Source organism: Lissotriton helveticus, chromosome 1_1 (genome assembly GCF_964261635.1).
Source record: "Lissotriton helveticus chromosome 1_1, aLisHel1.1, whole genome shotgun sequence".
NCBI classification, from domain to species: Eukaryota; Metazoa; Chordata; class Amphibia; order Caudata; family Salamandridae; genus Lissotriton; species Lissotriton helveticus.
This window is the reverse complement of record NC_136057.1, coordinates 639,274,989-639,295,728: the sequence shown is the minus strand read 5'-3', so window position 1 is coordinate 639,295,728 and position 20,740 is coordinate 639,274,989.

The following is a 20,740-nucleotide window of genomic DNA, read 5'->3' as shown; positions in this document are numbered from 1 at the left end:
ACATTAGAGGCTGATAGAAATGGACCTGATTCCTCTTTATGGCTTACAGTTTTGTCCATTTGTTGTTTGCAAGACTTATATAGTCACACACACACACACACATATATATATATATATATATATAAATATAAACGCCACAATTTCCTCAAATACTAGGAAACACTCGGACACCCAAGCTGCTTGCAGTATAATTTATTCTTTATTCTTTATTCTAATTTATAAATTATACTGCAAGCAGCCTAGGTGTCCGAGTGTTTCCTAGTATTTGAGGAAATTGTGGCGTTTATGTGGAGGAGATCCGATATCCTGACTCGGACCGGCAGTGACAGCTCGGGATTTCCTAACCGGAGTTTGTGGACTGCATATATATAAATATATATATATATATATATATATATACATATGCAATTGTGTTAAATTCAAAGTAAATCCAGTGCTCGAAAATACTGCAAACCTCCATTGTAACCCTGTGAACAAGGAGCCAGGGGAGCTCCGAAACGCGTCAGGGAAATCGATTCAAATTGACACTGGAGAGCAGACGCCAGCTTGCTTCTTAACAATAAAAGGATTTCTACAATCACAACTGCTGTGGTGTGCGTCTTCAAGCCCTTGGGAATTCCCCCACTTGGAACATTTTTTCGGCAGCCCTGCTGAGAAGACAACACCCCCACAAAGAACAAGTGGGACCACGGGGCTTGTTCACCATTCAAGCCCCCCTGTGGGAACAGCAGCGAAGCCACCAACCTTTTAATTACTGAGTCAATGCTTTCTGGGACCCACCAGAGGGTTTGAACAACATCCCCAATCAATGTATGGAGCAGAGCAGCACCCACTGGAGGGAAGAATTGCAACGAGCACTATATGGACCACAATGCATTGGAACTGCCACTCACCTGTGAGGCCCACCAGATGGTGTGTAATTGTGTTAAATTCAAAGTAAATCCAGTGCTCGAACATGCTGCAAACCTCCATTGTAACCCTGTGAACAATGAGCCAGGGGAGCTCCGAAACGCGTCAGGGAAATGGATTCAAATTGACACTGGAGAGCAGACGCCAGCTTGCTTCTTAACAATAAAAGGATTTCTACAATCACAACTGCTGTGGTGTGCGTCTTCAAGCCCTTGGGCATTCCCCTACTTGGAACATACATATATATATGTATGTATGTATATATATATATATATATATATATATATATATTCACTGAAAAAACCATAGGTTATACATCCACTCATTCTTCAATATGTAAGACATATTTTAACTTTACAGAAACATACAGTCACTGGATGTTGTCATCAGTGATGTCATTTGAGATGTCATCAGTGATGTCATCAGTGATGTCACTGACCATGTCATGAATGATGTAATATGTGACATCATCAGCAGTGGATTGCGGGTGCGCGATATATAGTTAGTGCAACTAACTATATATGGAATTTCAATGGTTTTGTGTGAGTAAAATAAGGTTTTGTAAATGCTAATTCCTAACTATATATGGTCTATAACCTATGGTTTTTTCAGTGAATTTTCAAGGTTTTGTAAATGCTAATTCCTAACTATATATGGTCTATAACCTATGGTTTTTTCAGTGAATTTCATAGGTTTTTTAATAGCAAATTTTTATAGTTTTTAAAAATAATAAATTTTAAATCGAATTTTATATTGTATAATTATGTCATTTTTTTTTTTAATTCTTTTTGGTGCGCTCCCGGGGCGCGGACCAGTGAACGCACGGGTAAGCGCAATCTTGCGGCGCGCCCCGGGGCGCGTACTGATGAGCGTCCCGATAGCGCTATTGCCGCGAACGAAAACAACATCGTGACGTATTGCGTAGCCGCCACGCCTTGCGTCATAAGACACGTATCGCGTAGCCGCGAGATGCGTCTTATGACGCACCACGTAAGCGCACCCGGAAGCGCATACGATCGCGCAACGTAAACGCCCTGATGCGCTTACGAAACACGCCACGGGACGCGCCCCGGGGCACGTAGCGTAAGCGCGTCAAACCATGTGACTTTAAAATAACACTTTTCATTGGTTCATAACTTTTTTTTTTCCAAATTGTGTGAAACCCACCCATTTCTCTCACTATTGCTTTGTACTTGGAGAGAGCAAGAGCTGTTCTGTGTACTGTGTTCATCTCCTACTTTTCTGATCTACAGCAATGGCTGCAAGAGAGTCATCCAGCAGTGATTCCGATGGATTTTTAGATGAGGACCCTCCTCAGCAGAAGAAAAAAACCCATTTCATCTGGAAATTCTATGACATCCCTGAAGGACAAATAAAAGTAAACGCTCCAAAAGTAACCTGCAAAATATGTGGTAGTACTTTATCCAGAGGCAATCCTCTGAAAAAATATAGTTTTGGAAATGCTAATTTAATCAGGCATGTGAAAAGAAGACACCCTAACAACTTTGCCAGGGAGAGTGTCAGAGAGCTGGCACGGAATTTACCCACAGATGGCGGCAGCACCTCCACTGGTGGAGCAACACCTTCGGGACCACCCCGTGGAAGAATGGTCCCTAACATTCAGCCGGTGTTTGCAGGCATCAAATTTCTGTGCACGGAGTGTGATGAACTGCTCTGCTATGGGGAGCAGAGTGTTGAACTCATTGCCATAAAGAAACAGCAACACCGCTGCCCTGCCAGTCCCTAAATTTTCACATTTTTTTGCTCCTGTTGAGCAGTTTTGGAATCCCTGTTTTTGTTTTTCCCCTGACAAAAATCCCAAAAAAATATAAAATCGTTTTAAAAAGTCTAAAAAAATATAAAACAACAAAAACAAAAAAAAGTTCTTTTCAGAACTACCTCCAATTTATAAAAAAATGCTATTTTTTTTTTTTTTAAAAGTGTCATTTTTTATCTCCATGGTACGCTCCCCCGTACGCTCCCCGGTGCGCGTACCTGGCGCTCCCCCCGCGAAAATCCAATTTTTAAAAAAATTTTTTTTTACCCGCGGGACCCTTTTATGGCCCCCACATCAAAACTAGGGGGTCAGGTGGGTGTACCCTGCCCCCTTTTGCTCATTTCCCCCTTTGATTATTGCCACCTCTTGTGTCTCAATCCTACCGAGACACAAGATGGCGGCCGCTGCGGACTGTTTCGAATGTTTACAGACACCCGAGAACCAATCAGCTTGCCGTGCGCAAGTCGCGTGGCGCGCCCGGAGCGCTCCCCGGTACGCGCACCGGGGCGCGGCTCTAGATATATATCTTTTTTTAAACCTAATTTACTCAAAATTCACAGGAGCACATATCTTGAGACCTAGCAAAGGCACATCGGGCAAACAATATCTACAATTTTGCCAAGTTTCGTGGAAATCCATTCAGCCGTTCGGGCTAAAAGTGAGGCCAACCGCCCTATGGAAATTAACATGGGAAAAACACGTTTTGGGACCCCCCTTTTTTCTCAGCCCCCCCTTGACAAACCCCCCCAAATTTTCAGTTGCTGCTCAGAAACAAAATGTTCCATTTTCCTGAAAATTTCAGCCAATTCCGTCCACAAACGCCAAAGTTATTAGACATAGAATTTTCAAAAATCCCATAGAGAAAAAATCCTAACTATATATACCTACTGGCGACTGCCAGTAGGTAATATATATATATATTTATATATATATTTATATATATATAAATATATATATATATATATATATATATATATATATATATATATATATATATATATATATATATATATATTATCACACCCTTGCAAATGTGAAGGATAATTCCAGTACTCAAGTTTACTGAGCTTCACATAACGCGTTTTGACTGTTCCTCGCATATATAAAACATACAAAAACAATAAAACCATAGAAATATAAAAATTTGGAGAAAAAAATTATTAATTAATGTGGACAACAAATAACATATTCAAAATGGAAAAATCCCCAAAACACATTTACAAAAAATAAGATAAACATTAAAATTAATTTAAAAAAATCAAATAATATAAAATAAGGAAAAACCAAATAATGCAATAGAATGTATTTAACCAATATTAGGAAAACTGTTGGAGTCTGAGAATATTAAATATACTATTCCCGCTCATTGTGCATTATGCAACAGTAGGGAAAGTTTTGGACATCGGAAAGGTTAGGTTTACTATTTCTACTGCAGTCAACCACAATAACAAGGAAAGTGTTGGACTTCGGAGTAGTTAGATTTACTATTCCTACTCCAATCAGTGTAACATTAGGGAAAGATTCATACTTCAGAGGAGTGAACTTTACTATTGCCATTCTCATCCAGGCAATGATAGGGAAAGCATTGGGCTTTGGAGGGGGTTAAAATTTACTATTTTGACTCCAGTCTACAAAACAGTAGGAAAAATGTTGGATTTTGAAGGGGTTAAATTTACTTTTTCCACTCCAAACAAAGCAACATTAGGCAAAGCATTGGATTTCAGAGGGGTAAAACTTACTATTCCTACTCCAGTCAGCGCGACAGTAGGGAAATTATTGGACTTTGAATGGGTAAACTTTACTATTCACACTCCAGTCTGTGCAACAATAGGAAAAGCATTACATTTCGGAGGAGTGAAATTCACTATCCTCACTCCAAACAGAGCAAAAGTAGAGAAAGCATTGGATTTCAGAGGGGTGACATTTACTATTCCCACTCGAAACAGCACTACAGTATGGGAAGTGTTGGACTTTTGAAGGGTATAATTTACTATTCCCACTCCAGTCTGTGCAAAAGTAGAAGAAGTGTTTGATTTCGGAGGGGTCAAATTTACAATTCCCACTCGAATCAGTGCAACAGTAGGGAAAGTGTTGGACTTTGGAGGTGTAAAATTTACTATTCCCACTACTGTCTCTGAAAAATAGGGAAAGGACTGGATTTTGGAGGGGTGAAATTCACTATTCCCACACCACACAGCCCAAAAGTAGGGAAAGTGTTGCACTGTGAAGAAGTTAATTTTATTATTCCTACTGCAGTCTAAGCAAGAGTAGGGAAAATACTTCACTTCAAACACATTACATAAATGAGTAACCTCATAAATGTACAAAACATATTACACTCTTAATTAAACAAATAATAATTAACATAAAACAATATATGTATTAAAAAATCTAAAAACAATTAACCAATTTTCATAATTACTGTTCAATAAAAATACTATCAATTAATTAACATTTGCTATTCAATTATTACTTAATTAACTTACCACACTAGACCCTTACAAACCTAGCATCTCGCAACTAACATATAAGTAAAATAAGTTCCATATTTTACGTTATTAATGATCAATTAAATCAGTGATTATTAATGTAGTGGTAATTAATTATTACTCAATTAACTTCCCAGCCTAGACCCCTATAAATCTAGCAGCCTGCAACTAACATAAAAGTAAGATCAATTGTACAAAAAATAAATATTTACAAATCAATAAATAATTACCAATTATTAATTGTTAATAAATTATTATTTAACTAAATTCCCACCCTAGACCCCTACAAACCTAACAGCCCGCAAATAACCTATATGACAAATATAACAGTATTACATAAATCACATAATACATATCAATAATATAAATAAATAAAATGTATTAAATAATTCTTAGTAATTTATTATCTAATTAACTTCCCACCCCATCCCCCTATAAACGCAACAACCTGTTACAGCACTATAGATTTCTATTAAAAATTAATAACGAATTCTAAATCATTTAAAATTGCAAGCTATACTTTAAAACTATTAATACAGTTTATATAAACAATAACACATAAAAGTTATATATCAACTAAAACAGATTAAAATATTTAAAAAGTAATATTTGTTTGTAATTAAAACTATTAAATCATAAATATTATTTTCAGCGATATTACTAACCTCCAAAAACAATATTCTTGTCAACGATATATGTGTATCACAATATTTGTGTATCACAATACTTATTTTCTGATATTTCTGGCTCCTGATTTTTTTTAGGCAATATTTTGCCCAAACAGGCCATCTTCTCTACATCCCTCATCCTCGTCCCAGTCATTATTAATATGAGGTATACCAAACCCACCAACGTTTTTAGACATGCTATCAACTAAAATCAGTTAAGTATCAACTTTGTGAATTTTTATTTGCTGATTAGTGACAAAGTAGTAATCATTTCCAAAATAATGAAAACAACCATCACCCTACTGCTCATTTTAATACACTCACACCAAACACCTTCTGTGTGGCTTGCACATTCAGCAGTCTATAAAGTCTGATGTATGTGTGATTCAAAGCACTAGTGCCATCTCTGCAGAACCTTCCCAAAGCCATTCCTTGAATCTCTACCCAAGAAAATGTCACAGATCTGATAGGGGGGCCTTGTAAATCTCTGATATTGCCTCTTCCTTACTCGAGTAGGGCAATCTTATAGGTTTTTTCAGTCAATGACTCAAAGTCTATTTCAAGGTCTTTTTACCTGGACTCATAAGCCCACTGTCACAAATAGCTAACCTTTCTTCCCAAAGCTGCAGAAACTGTCAAGATAAACAGGAACACTAGAAACAATGGTTAGGGGTTCTGTCCACAGTTTACTTCCAGTAGACTTTCTAACGTCTCTAAGAATGAGCTATAATGAGGAATTAAACTTCAAAGTAATTTTAGGGTAAAAAGAGAAATCAGTCTTTATAATAAAACTATTGCCTCAGAAGCTCAGAAAGCTTCCCTTGAAATATGTTTTGCCCGTTGCTTACCATTGGCTTTGTGGTTTGTAACCCACATTTTCTGGTGTCCTATTTGCTGGCTTTATTTGTTTTAGGCTGTCCAGGGTGAGTTCCCTCCTAAGAAACAACGCCTTTTCACACCAACTCCCTTTGAATTCTTTCACAATTTCTCCTTTCTGTAAACAGGCCTATAAATCTTGTTCTTATCTTTTCACATTTGCTGTGCATTCAAAGACAGAGGTAAAATGCCAGCTCTGTCTTTCAAGAGCTTTGTTTTGTTTTCTTACTCATGCTTCAAAGTGAGAGGATTTATGTGACAATCTTGCTGGGTACCAGGGGCAGAAACGTTTTTTTTAGCACACAACAAGATTTAAATGCACTGTGCAAGTATTTCATAACATATCAGAATTATGAACGCTCAAATGAAGTACATTTTTTATTAAGTCTGAAGTGTGTTGGAAACAAATACTTAAAATGATAAAAACAAATCAGTACACTAGATGATGTCATTTCTATACATTATCGTTTGTGCGTTGTGTAGTTTTATTAGTAAAACTGTCTGTACAAATTAAATGGTCATTTCAATTGAAAATGTGTTGTCTTTAATAGCAGTGTGCTACCACAATTCATAATCCACTCCATACCACTTCCCTCTACTTTACACCACTCCACTTAACACCACTCCAGGCCACTGCACTTTACTCCACTCCTCTCTACTCTACACCAATGCCGTCTACACCACTTTACTGTACACTCTTCACCACTACACTCTACAACACTCCAGTGTATGTCGCTCCAATCTACTTTTCACAACTCTACGCCACTCTGCAACACTGCACTCTACACTACTGCACTCTATGCCAATACACTCTATGCTAATGCATTTTACCCTGTAACACTCAACTTTATGCCCAACACTCTGCCAATCCACTGAACGCCACTCAAAACCACTCTGCGCCACTCCACTCTACTCTGCATCACTGCACTCTTCAACACTCCACTCTGCACCACTTCACTCTATGTGACTGCACTCATCATCCCATCTATGCCACTGCACTCTGCCACTCTCTGCCATCCTACTCTAAAGCACTGCACTCTACAGCACTGCACTCTATGCCACTCTACTCTACACCACTACACTCTGCACTACACACTCTACTATGAAGCACTCTTATCTACGGCACTGCTTCCTACAATGCTGCATAGCATACTGCTAAATTCTTTGCCACTGCAATCTATGCAACTCTACTCTGCACCACTTCATTCTATGCCACTGCACTGTATGCCACTCTACTCAGCACCATTCTACTCTTCGCCACTCTCCACCACTGCACTCTATGACACTCTACTCTGCATCACTCCACTCTATGCCACTGCACTCTGCAGCACTACACTCTACGCCACTGCACTATATTCCACTCTGCACCATTCTATGCATCTCTACTCTCCACCACTCTATGCAACTGCACTCTGTGCCACTCTACTCTTCACCAGTGCACACTCCGTGACTGCACTCTACTATGCAACACTCTAATCTATAACACAGCAGGGTATGGGGCTGAATTCTACGCTGCTGCTCTCTGTGCCACTGCACTCTTTGCTACTATACGCTGCTACACTCTATGCCAATGCACTCTACACCAGTTCATTCTACTCTACTGTACTCCACGTGCCTCCACTCTATGCCACTCCAATACACAACACTATATGCCACTCCACTCTACCACACACTACTCCACTCTATGACACTCCACACCACTCTCCTCTATGCCACTGCCTTTTAGCCATGCTGAACAGCTGCCACGCTGGTGTACCACATGGCTGAAACATATTGGCAAAGCCTATAGCTCTTACATAGGTGAAACCTATTGGCTTTGCCAGTGCTTGTTAATTGCTCCCAACAGACATTAATGAGACATAATTAAACAAATAACAAGCATACGCTGGACCAAAAAGAGTAGTTTTAAGAATGGTTCTCTCAACACTGTCATACAAGAAAAAGTGTGGGGTTTCGTTGAAATGGAACAGTTCGGCCTCTCTTCAGTCTTGGTGGCTTCAACCAAATAGTAAGCCCAGGGACCTACTAGTAACTTATTCAAGTATGGCTGAATGCTGAATGTTTGGAGTCTGCCAGGTAGCTGTAAGGCTATGTGTGTTTTACAATTTTTGCACGTTGAATTTGATTTCGGTCTGGCATTGTGCATGCTCCAAGTTCTGCGGGTGGTCGTTAGGATTGTTATGGACCCTTAGGATGCACTATTTAGTATGGAGTGACTGAAGAGCCACACATTGTAGGGGTTTTGTTTTTGCAGGCCTTTTGCCAAGTCAATTATCTATTTTATGGATGTGACACTTGTCCTTTTGGCTTTAATGAACTGTTGTACGTTGTATTCACATTTTTTGTCTTAAAATTATGTTTCCTGTAGCTACTGCATCTATTAGGAGGATGGGTGCATTGTGTTATTTTTATCTATCAAGGTCAGGGGCATAATGTAGGCTCCTGCATCCCCTGCCACAATTCCAAAGAATATCAGGGTCTCAGGGGCCTCTAATCAACTTTTGCAGAGGGACCCAATCATTTTGTAATATGCCACTGATCAGGTTTTCTTTCTTGGTGTTGCAACTAGACATAGGGCTTAGCCATAAGATAGTTTATTGTTTCTTTAAGAAAAGAAAAGAACTTGTTCTTATTTTTTTTACCAACTTGCTCTTATTTTTTATCTAAACCTGGAGCATTGAAGGAGGAGACTTGATATTTGTTTGATGAAAGGAGGGTGATTCTGATTTACCTTTCTAGGTTTTAGAATGCAGACACTGTTATAGTCTTTCATTATTATTTTTGACTTTGACCAATGAAAAAAGGACATTGAGATCCTTGGTCTAAGTAGTAACTTGGATTGCTTACTAGTTGCATGGGCTTACCTTGCAGAGGCCAGTGCGGTGTAGGTTCCACTTCACAGATACCAACCTCTCGGGCAGAAGCAGGTGGTAGCCTTATCCAGGATATTAGTGGAGTTGGAACATGAGCATCTCCCTCTGCATCTGTCTCCCATTTTCCACTGAAAGTCAGAGACAAGAGATGCCTTAAATTGGAGATTAGGATTTTTAAAACTGTACTCTATGGACTAATTAATGTAATACATTTGTATTTGTTAGTAAACTGGATGTATAGAATTGCCTATTTGTCTTTGTTGGAGATTGGTTCAAGAACTTGCTTGAGTATTCTCATAGCAAGTTCTAGGATGAGGACGTTTTTAAGAAAATAATTTATCGATTCGTTACTGATGTTCTAAATTACTCTGGTTACTCTTGCTCATCATAGCCTTCACATGGTGTACCCCCTCCGAATGTTCTTTAACCTCCATTCTAAGGGTGCTTGGTGATGACAGAATGGGCACTGCCTGAGCATCCCCTTCATGGGTTCCTTTGGGATATGGTTAGGCCAGCAGGGGGAGATACAGGTAAGGGAGAACAGGTGGTTACAGTTTTCAAAAAGTCATATGAACCTGAGTGAAGGTTGAGCGCCTCATATAGAAAGTATTAGGATGAGAGAGCGTACTTCGAGTAATTAATATAAAGAAAAGTAATCAATGCATTAAAGACTTTTGATTTACATTTTAACAGCGACCATGCTGTTAAGCACAGTCAACATGTAACCTAAATCTGAATATTTTAAATTAGGCATTTTGTATTTTTCTTTGTATGGGGTATTTCTATAGTGCAAACCAAACCAAAGGCAGCAGAGTGCTGTACAGGATCAAAGACAAGCATAGAGTCAATGAGTGATAGGGGAGGTAGCTTGTTTATGGACAGTTAATGCATTGTAATGTAGTGTTCACTTAAGAGATGCATCTTCAACTCATTCCTAAATTAGAGCAGCATTGGGGCATTCCTAATCAATACAGGGATGTTGCTGGGTGGATAGAGGGTAAATGATTTTTTTTTTTTTTACTTCTTAGTCTGTAATCTGTTGCTGGTCTAACTGCATGTGTGCCAAGAACCACAACAAATGGTGAGGTTGTCTGCAAAATAAGCAGGGGTGCATGTTCATGATAACTTTCTAATTGATGTAGCTGGTTTAGAAGATGGTGTGGGCCAGTAAGGGGAGCCAATGGAATTCCATAGGATTTGAGGGTGATGTGATCATACTTCTTCAGATCCTGGATGAGACATGCTATGGTGTGTAAAATGCCCTTAAGGGATGCCAATATGGAGTTTGCAAGTCCATAGCGCAGCGTGTTACTGTTATCCAAATGCAAGAGTACAATAGCTTTAACAGCAGTTCTGAAATTGCTTTCTGGAAGAATTGGTTGAACTTTCTTTAGAAGAGCTAGTTTGTTGGGGGTCGTTGCCATGATTTTGAGGAGATTGCCACGTAAGCTGTGTGCTCTGCTTCATAACATTCTGAAATCACGCCATTTGCCGAGCTAAAGCATGGATTCTCCACATTGCAGGCACTTTCTTGCCACAGAATGAGAAACAAGTGGAGAGTGAGCCTTATACCAGTGCTCTGTATTGAATTTTGAATTTTGGGGAAGCCCCTGACTGGACCCTATGCTCACTGACCGTGGTGACCAATATGAGAAGTCCTGTTTTGCCGACTTACTACCGGAGTTGTCTACTCTCGATAAGTGCTCTGATTAAGATCACTACTGTATGCTGCCATATACAATGATACTGATCATATTTAAATATTTTCTGCCAAATTTTGAAATTGACGATGATGTTGGGCTACATTTGGTAGGATTCCTACGGAGGTTGTTCTACCCATTGAAATGGTATTTTCTAACTCTCATCAGTAAATAAGCTGGGTCTTTCTATACACCAACTTAGGATTGACTTTCTTTTGAAGTAATTTTTACTCCACAGGATTTTGATTGGGTTTTGTTCTGCAGCAGTGATTAGGCTACGTTTTTGGTAGGATCCAACCAACAGTTAGGTTTATCTCCACCTACTTCATGTAGCTTGCTTATACCATTGAATTCTACAATCAATTACTGTTCTACCATCAATGCTGATAATAAGTATCCCTATTGCAATTTGACTCTAAGTTATACTTACTAAGCACCAACTACAGCTTTAATGGATCTGCCTCTATGGTAGAATTGTGTTACTGATTGTCCCTATCCAACAGCATCTCATTGCAGTCACGTAATGTTGTGTGCCGACTACGCTATGTGCCGCATGGTATAAAGACCCATCTACTCGACTGGTAACTACATTCCTCAATACAGCGGCATTGAAATTTGACATCTGAATCCTAAACATTTGGGTAACTGAGTCAATAGTGTTCAAAGCAATATGGCTAAAAGAAACCTAAAGGTTTTGGATTGAAACATTTTAAGCCTTTGTTCCCAGGTTTGCCTATTAAAACTAAACAGGATAGCTCATCTTCAAAAAGATATGATCTTTAGGAAACTAGAGAAAGTCCATGAACTAAAATGAATACCAATGCACTGCAATCGGACCTTAACACTATGAAACTGGAGACTCAACAAATAACTAGCTGAATCTTAGACAATGAAAATATAGTTAGTAATTTGGAAGACAGAGAAACATCTCACATCAACAAATGCTCTGTGACAATGTACACCACACTCAATCTTAAAAAAGTAGTATCAGATTTGGAGGACCAAAATAGACACGGTAATCTATGAATGTATGGTATCCCAGAGGGATCAGAAGATAAATACCATGATGCCTTCATGTGCTTTTTGGAAGCTTGTATATTGAAAATGACTGGAATCTCCTTTCACAAACACTGAAAAGAGCCTATAGGATTTAGTCTCAGCTACCATCACAAGGAAAGCTACCAAGACCCCTAATATGCACACCTCTGAGATATCAACACACAGATTTAACTCTCCATTTTGTAAAGAATAACAATCACATCCTCTGGGAGGGGTGGAAAATCTATATATATCTCATTATTATTATTATTATTTATTTAACTTGTAACGCGCAACAGCTACCCGCAGTGGGTTTCCCGGCGCTAGGGATAGACTCAAGAAGAAAGAAGTATCAGGTAATATCGAGCAGACCAGGACAACGGGCAGATCACTCAAAAAGCAAGGTCTTAAGTCCCTTCCGGAACCGCAGCAAGTTATTCTCCAATTTTAGAGCAACTGGTAAAGCGTTCCAGAGCTTGGGCCCTAGATGAGCGAAAGACCGCCTGCCCATTCTGGCAAGTTTGAATCTTGGGATAACAAAGTCTCCATTCCCAGAAGATCTAAGGGTTCGATGAGTCCTGTATGGTTGAACTAAGTTCTGTAGGTATTTAGGGGCTGTGCCCTGCCTAATCTTGAACAGATAACATAAGGCTTTAAATTTAATCCGGCTTGAGATTTTAAGCCAGTGTAAGTCACGCAGAGCAGAAGATGCTGAAGTTCTCCTAGGAACCTTCCGAAGCAGGCGGGCAGCCGCATTGTGGACTACCTGAAGAATCTTAATGGTTGCAGCATCAGCTCCCAAATAGAGAACATTACCGTAGTCCAGGCGGGAGACAACCAACGCCTGGACAACAGTTCTCTGAGTGGATAGGGGCAGCATCCATAAAATTTTCTGGAGCCATCTTAAGGTGGAAAAGCAGATCGCTTCAACCTTTGTAGCCTGCTGCCTCATAGATAACTTGTCGTCAACAAGGAAACCAAGGTTGCGAACCACTGTGGCTGGTTGTGGAAGTGGTCCCATATCACTAGGCCAATGTTGGGGGCCCCATAGATTTTTATTCTTGCCCAATATCACCACCTCTGTCTTCTCCCCGTTTAATTTCTGACAGTTCTTCTGCATCCACTCGGCCAACTGCATCTACATCTCATAATACCAATCCAAATCTACTGTAGATCTCAGAAAGAGATTTTTAGCTCTAGGGCCCAGATGAAGAGCCATACAGGTTGTATTCTCTTTTGCAGGTCCATCATGTTTTAAAATCTCTCTGACTGGCCATTAAATACTTTTCAATCTGACTTAGAGCTTAAAAATTCTGAAATGGATACTCACACCAAGGAGAGCTCTCCCAAATATTTCAATATTTACCCATCTGCTATGAAAACATACATATGGAATATATGATTCAAATATTTGTATATCTCATTAAAGTATTTCATTTAATTGTTAACTGTTGTCAGAGTAAAAGTTAAAGTACCCAAGTTCAATGTCTTGTTGACACCCAGTTTATGTTGTGAATGTGATACATTTTCTATACTAGGGTGTTTGAATGTCCAGAGGTGTACTCAGGGCCAGAGGTGTAGCTTCAGGGTGTGTCTTTGGGGTGTAACACCCCCACTAATAAATATTTTTTAGGTAAATAGTTGGGTATAGGGGCTTTCACTCGGGTATTGTGAGGTGTCTGTCTGATTTCATCAGGAATTTTCCCATACACACAGACAAAAATGCCTATGCACTCTCTCCCTCTTTCGTTTTAAAAGTCTTATAAAATGTTTGTTATTTTACAAAATATTGCATTTTCTCACACTTAGTACACCTACCAATCTGCATTCCTTTCCCTTTCCCCTTCCCCGAAGCCCATCTTGTGCATCAAGCTTGTCGAATAATACATTTTAACATTATATGCCAGAATGATTGTTGGAATATCTGCATCTCACACACTCCCAATCTTACTGACCAAGCTACGCCTATGAGTGTATTAATCAATTGTCCTTATAATGGTGAACTCTTTTCTGGAGAGATGTTAATTTTTACAGTTAATTATAATGTTTGATATTATTGCTCACTGACAGAGCCTTTCTGCTTCTTTCCCCACATTACCAATGGCTGTGAAGGGGAATGGGAGAGAGGGGTGGGGTGGAAATGAGAGGTATTTATATTATATAAACCTGAAAATCCCTAAATTTAGGGATCAAGAACCTAGTCTTTGAAATACGGATTTTCACACTGGAGTTGGAAGAATTAATGTCAGAAAGAAAATGTTTTCTTTCTTGAGACCCCTCACTCACCAGGGTTTCCCCACGGTGACATGCTTCATCATAGGGGCCATGTCAGTACTCCACGGACTGATGCGTGCTACGACTTGCGGAATTACGTAGGAGCACTGAAGTGATGGACTATGTGTAGTGCAGACAGTGTAGTGGGGTGGAGTGGGCTGAAAGTGAATTACAAATACCTATCTAGTGGGCGACGTATGATCTAAAAACGGGGTAGAACACTAGGGGTCCTAATTACAATGGGTTAGGTGTACCTAGCATTTCAAGTCAACATGTTTCGAGCATTTCCCAAGCTCTTCGTCAGGACTACACAGGGACCAGCCCTGGTTTCGCCACTCCTAGTTGTTCTCAAATGAGGTCAAGCAAATACTTAATTATTAAAATACGCTGCAACAGTAAAGCATGCGTTAGTACATACGTATTTGGATAAGTCACGTAGTGTCTGTAGGGTAAAAAACACAATTAGGTTAAGGAGTTCCAAGGGCCCCTTCATGTTACATCGTAATCTCTGTAATCTTAATCGGTTGGTCTCTGCACACCAAAAACACAGTAGGTGAGGTTTTTGTAAACATTCTCTGTGCCATAGTCCAGGATAAATGAAAGAAGCCGATTGGTGTTTCTTAGGATAAAGTATTGTAGTTTAAAAACCGTGAAACTGGCACTCCATGACAAACACACACAAAATGTAATAAACTAACAATAACATACATTAATGGGGACCTAACTTTGCACCATGGTCTCAGACAGTAGTTGGTATCTCGTGAATCTAGTAGCAGGGAAGAAAATGCGGAGGAAAACAATGCCGTGTTAGTGGCTTAAAAGTAAGCTCAAGGATTAGATTGTGCCGGCTCAACCTGAAGTCCGCCGCGCCTCGGCATCTGTTGGAGAGAATTGGGAACTTACTTGCTCAGACGATACGTAGGCTGAATCACCTATACAGGAACCTTTTGAAATTAAAAAAAGAAGGGATAGTTTGTTTTTTGGCAATGTGTTCCTTGAGGTTGAGGTTGGTGTTGGTGTCCAGTGCGAATAAAAGTGACTTGGTATTCTGTGAAAGTTGGGATTTAAATTTATGAAAGTTCATGCTATTGAGCAAGTTGGTACTGTTTCTTGTTTGTTGATCTTCTCAAATAATGGATATTCCACCTTGTTTGAATTAAGCTTCAGTTATGCGCTGGTCATACAGGTTTGAATGATATGCAGGCATGTTTGAGGCATTGGATGTTTAAAGCAGCAGAGTTTTTCAAGTAGAGTTATGTATCACTGGCACATTGGTGAATTGTAATGCTGCTATTTGTGAGTAGACCTCCATGCAGAGGTTGAAGATTACGGGAGACAATATGTAACTTCATCTGTGGCCAGGAAACCATCTTCTATAATGTGTAAGGTAACAGTGTATGTGCTGCAGTGTCCTCTGATGTCAGACTGGTAGTCGTGCATGAGATTGTTAGCATTATTGTGATCTTTGTATTGAACATATACTGCTTTTCCAATGATCTTGCAGGTGAATGGTAGGAGACTGATGGGCCACTACCTGGTGAGGTCATCAGGGTCTAGTGCAAGTTTAATTAGACCTGGTAGGTTCGGGGATCGTAGTGAAAGCATAAGTTCACCACAGCAGGATGCAGAAATCTACCTGATATAGCTTGAAAAAGAAAAGCATTGCCTATTGCCAGGGGTTAGCACTGATTGTTGTAAAGAAGGAAAGCTGGGCAAATATTCCTTCTGCTACTTTCATATTTTGTGGTCTTGTCTAAAGAAATGTAAAACATACACAAATGTCATCTTTGTATATTTGTCTCAATTCGGACATGAGAGTAATTAGAAGACCAAACTAGACCTGACAGCACAATCCTGTTTATTATTAAATATTGCTAAATCTGAACTACAGCATAGGAATGATGTTCCAACAATATTTGAATGGTGAACAATTACAGTTGTTTGCATTGAAAAAGGAAATGTTGATGTATGGTGCATAAATTGACTTATGCTCTGTCGGTTTGATGCAATGGTGCAGGGAAGCTAAGTAAAAACAATCCCATATCAGGGGTCCGAGAAGGTCGAAGACCATAAACCTTGTGGAGGAACAAGGAGGTTTATGTTTGGTCAATGTTATGTGATGTTATAACTTTTTATAGAGCCGACAGCTGCCCCAGCAAAGAGGCGTCCCAGCGCTGAGAGCAGTGAACAACATACGGGTGCGGCAGAAAGGTCTACAACAGAGAAAAAAGGTGTGTTTTAACTGCCTTTCGGGAAAGCTAGGTAGTTGTTCAGACTGTTGATGAGTTCCAGAGTTTTGCTGCCATAGTGCGAAACGAGCGTCCCCCGGCATGTACCCTCCTTACCCGGGGGGCTACTACCAGGTTTTGCCCCAAGGAACGGAGTTGGCATGTAGGTACATATGGCAGCAGCAAGTCAGCCAAGATTCCTGGAGAGGCATGTTTCAGAATCTTGAAGGCCAAGGAGAGAGCCTTAAACTCAATCCGCCTGGCACCGGCAACCAATGAAGTTGGCGAATGGTATCTGACACAGACCAGGCTCTACGTAGACCAAGAAGGGTTCTGGCAGCCGCATTTCGGACCCACTGGAGTCTCAGAATTTCTGCCTTGTTTGACCCTAGATATAGTGAGTTGGCATAATCCAGTCTCGACAAAATCGAGGCCTGGATGATGACTTACCGTGTTGGCGTGTCAAAAAAACCCAGTAGAGGTCTGAGCCCTCACAGTAGCCCAAAGCATGTCCCAGCCACCTTCTTTGTTTGGACTAGGAAACTAAGGGTCGAGTCCACCCACACTTCCAGAATCTTTACCACATGCTTTGGTGGGGGGCATTCCCAAGGGTTTCGGGCCACGAGTGCTCGATCCAGAGCCCAGGGTCATTCCCGACCAATAACACCTCCGACTTGTTAGCATTAAGCAGGAGACAGTTGGCAGTCATCCATTCAGCGACACCCGCAAGATCACTGCTAAACTTGGGAGAACCCACGTGGGGTCGTCCGAGAGTGCCACTACCAACTGTGTGTCATTGGCATAGGAGACCATAGTCAGACCTCTACTCTTGGCTACCAGCGCCAGGGGCTGGACTTACAGGTTAAACAGCAATGGGCTCAGGGAGGAGCCCTGTGGCACCCCTTGTTTGATGTTGTAGACACCGGAAATAAAAGGGGGGGCCATCACCTGAAATGTCCTCCCTGCAAGAAACGAGGAGAGCCACTCTAGAGTGGTGCCCGCTTTACCTACCCCCCCAGACGTTGCAGCATGATGGAGTGGGAAACCGTATCGAATGCTGCACTTAGGTCCAGCAATATCAGTACCGAAGTGCGCCCAGCATCTAGTGCAGTCCTAAGATGTTCGGTCACAGCCAGGTGCGCTGACTCCGTGCTGTGACCAGGACGGAAAGCATTCTGGGAGGGGTCTAAGATGTTGTTGGTATTCAGGAAATCTGTTAATCAGAAGTCAATATAGGCCTCAGTGATCTTAGACGCCCATGGCAGGAGGGAAATAGAGCAGCAATTCTCTGGCTTAGATTAATCCAGGGTGGGTTTTTTGAGCAGAGGTACCACCTTGGCCTGAATCCATGCCCTGAGAACAACCGCCGTGGCAAGAGACCTATTGATCACTTGACCAAGAGGGGCCAAGAACACAGGTAGAATTTTCCTGAATTGATCGGGCTTGAGAGGGTCAGCAGGAGAGCCAGATTTCATTTTGCTGCACAGTGAAAGCAGCTGATCTTGAGAGATTGGGGGAAAGGCTTTTAAGGTGTGGGTAGTGCAGGGACTAGGTTCCGCGTATAAGCCTGCTTCGACTGGCAGAAAAGACTTGTAAATATTTTACACCTTCCTGATGAAGAAGATGGCAAGGTCCTCACACTACTGGTTCGATGTGATAAGAGGTGCAGTCGAGGAATTTGGGGATTTAAGGTCTGTGAGTATTGAGAAGATACTCTTCGCCAGGTTGCAACTCTCTCGAATTTTATGAGCATAGAAAGCTGCCCGTTCAGATTGAATGGTAGCTTTTAATAGCAGCCCAATAGTTCCCCTTCACAACTGAGTCAAAGTCCTGTCTCCAGATTCGCTCTAGCCCTTTACATGTCTTGTGCATGGTCGCCAGTTTGTCATTGTACCAAGCACTAGATTTAAATTTGTGGTTCTTAGACCACTTGGCAGGAATTAAAGTGTCCAGGGGCTGGAGAATCCAGTCGTAAAGCACTGCTTGGCAACCTCCGGGTCAGCTGACAGACTGGGAATATTAGTGGAGTGAAGGACACAAAATTGGCCCCAGTTTAATTTGACCCAGGGCCCTTAAAGGACGATTTCAGACCCATTTTCCGAAAGGGAGTGACACCCTGGAGTGACATGGAGACCAGATAGTAGCCGGACCAACACATCGGAATAGGGGTGTGGACTGTGAGGGAAAGTAGGTAAGAAAAGACCTGGTTCAACAGATTGCCAGCAGAGTTGGTGGGTCCTTCTACCAGCTGGATTAACTGGCAGGCCGCGCAGTCAGCAACAAAGTTAGCCGTATCCGTGTCCAAAGGATTATCTAGAGGTAGATTTAGATCCCCGATGATAATAAAGTTGGCAGCCCTCACAGCCAAGGAGCTAACTACCTCAATGAGTGCAGTCTTAAAGTTTTTGGACGGCCCAGGATGCCGATATACTAGCAGCCCTGACATAGTGTAGTTGGGGCTGAAGGAAACCCTGAAACACGCACACTCACAGTCAACCATAGTCTCTTTCTCCAGTGTGCAAGGAAGCAGGATTTAAAGATGACTGCGATGCCCCCACCTCTTGTCTCTCTGTTGAGGGTCAGAATGCTGTAGCCTTCGGGGAGCGCCAAACCCGGCTCGGCGACCTTGACATCAAAGAGCCATGTCTCAGTTAAAAAAAGGACGTCAGGAGAGTAATCCTGCAGCAGATCATAAATGTCTGCTGAATGTTTGACTAGAGAGAAGCAGTTGAGGCTGTAGATTTTAATCATGTTCCTGAGTGGGGGAGGGGAAATGCCTGGTGGTGTTGTGGCCCAAGAGTCAAGACCACAGTGTTCGCAGCAAAAAGGGCCCTCAGACAAAGCGCCCGAAGGCCGCAATGGGCTATATATATGGGCTTAGCATAGTGAGTGAGTAAGGTATGGTGCGTGAGTAACTTCGAGAGGTAGGAGCTAGAATGATACGGAAGAGTGGGGAGGTTTAACAGTGTCCTAATGGTGAAGTGTAATTCTATTTTGAGCGAACAAAGAATACTGTAGACACCCCACTAGTACATGTTTGCATTGGTCCACCTGACACAGCACTTGTTGTTTTAAAAGGATAATTTTTCAAGTATTTATTTGTTGTAGCTCAGCGGCTGCGACAAAAGAGGGGATACATGTTTCTAGGTCTATGCTGAAATTGAATGGTACACCAAGGTTTCTGGAAGTGCAGGTGTGGATGAATATATTTTGAAAATCTGCCCTGTAGCTTAGTCCTTCCGTTATTGTTCCTATTATCCAACTTCTTCTTAGAAGATTCAGGTGCCTGCTTCAAATTATCCTTTTCAGAATTACTCTTAGGGCCTGATTTAGATGTTGGTGAGACTACTGTCATCCTTCCGCAGCCCCAAGTACTCCATTAAGGCGATGGAATCTCGTCTTTTGTATTAAGATGCATGCAGGCTGAATCTCTGTCCTTGTCAACAGAGTGTGTACAGCCGTGTATGCAGCTCACTGCTACTGACAGGGCAGACTCCACTGCTGGCGAATAGTACTCAATTGCCATGAGTGCCGAGCCTATTTAGATATCACAGTTGTGCTGGCGGTGTTCTAGCGGTGGGTTGCTGACGGAGTGAATCCGTTGCAGGACGCATTCAACATTGGACTATTCCTGTGGCTGTAAACTGGATGCTAGCATCATACACCTGATATGTTTTGGCTAATTGTTTGTACCTGCATACCACACTATAAAATACACTTCATGTCATACCATGATTCTTTGCCATTCCACAGCAGCACAACATTGTCCCGTGGTGATTTCTCACTTAAATCAGATTTCTCTGCTTTCCCTGTCACTTGTTAATTTTTGTTACTTTTGTTATTTATTACAATTTGGGTTATTACGATCATCTAAGTCTATCATTTCATTATGCCAGGGAGGAACCCAC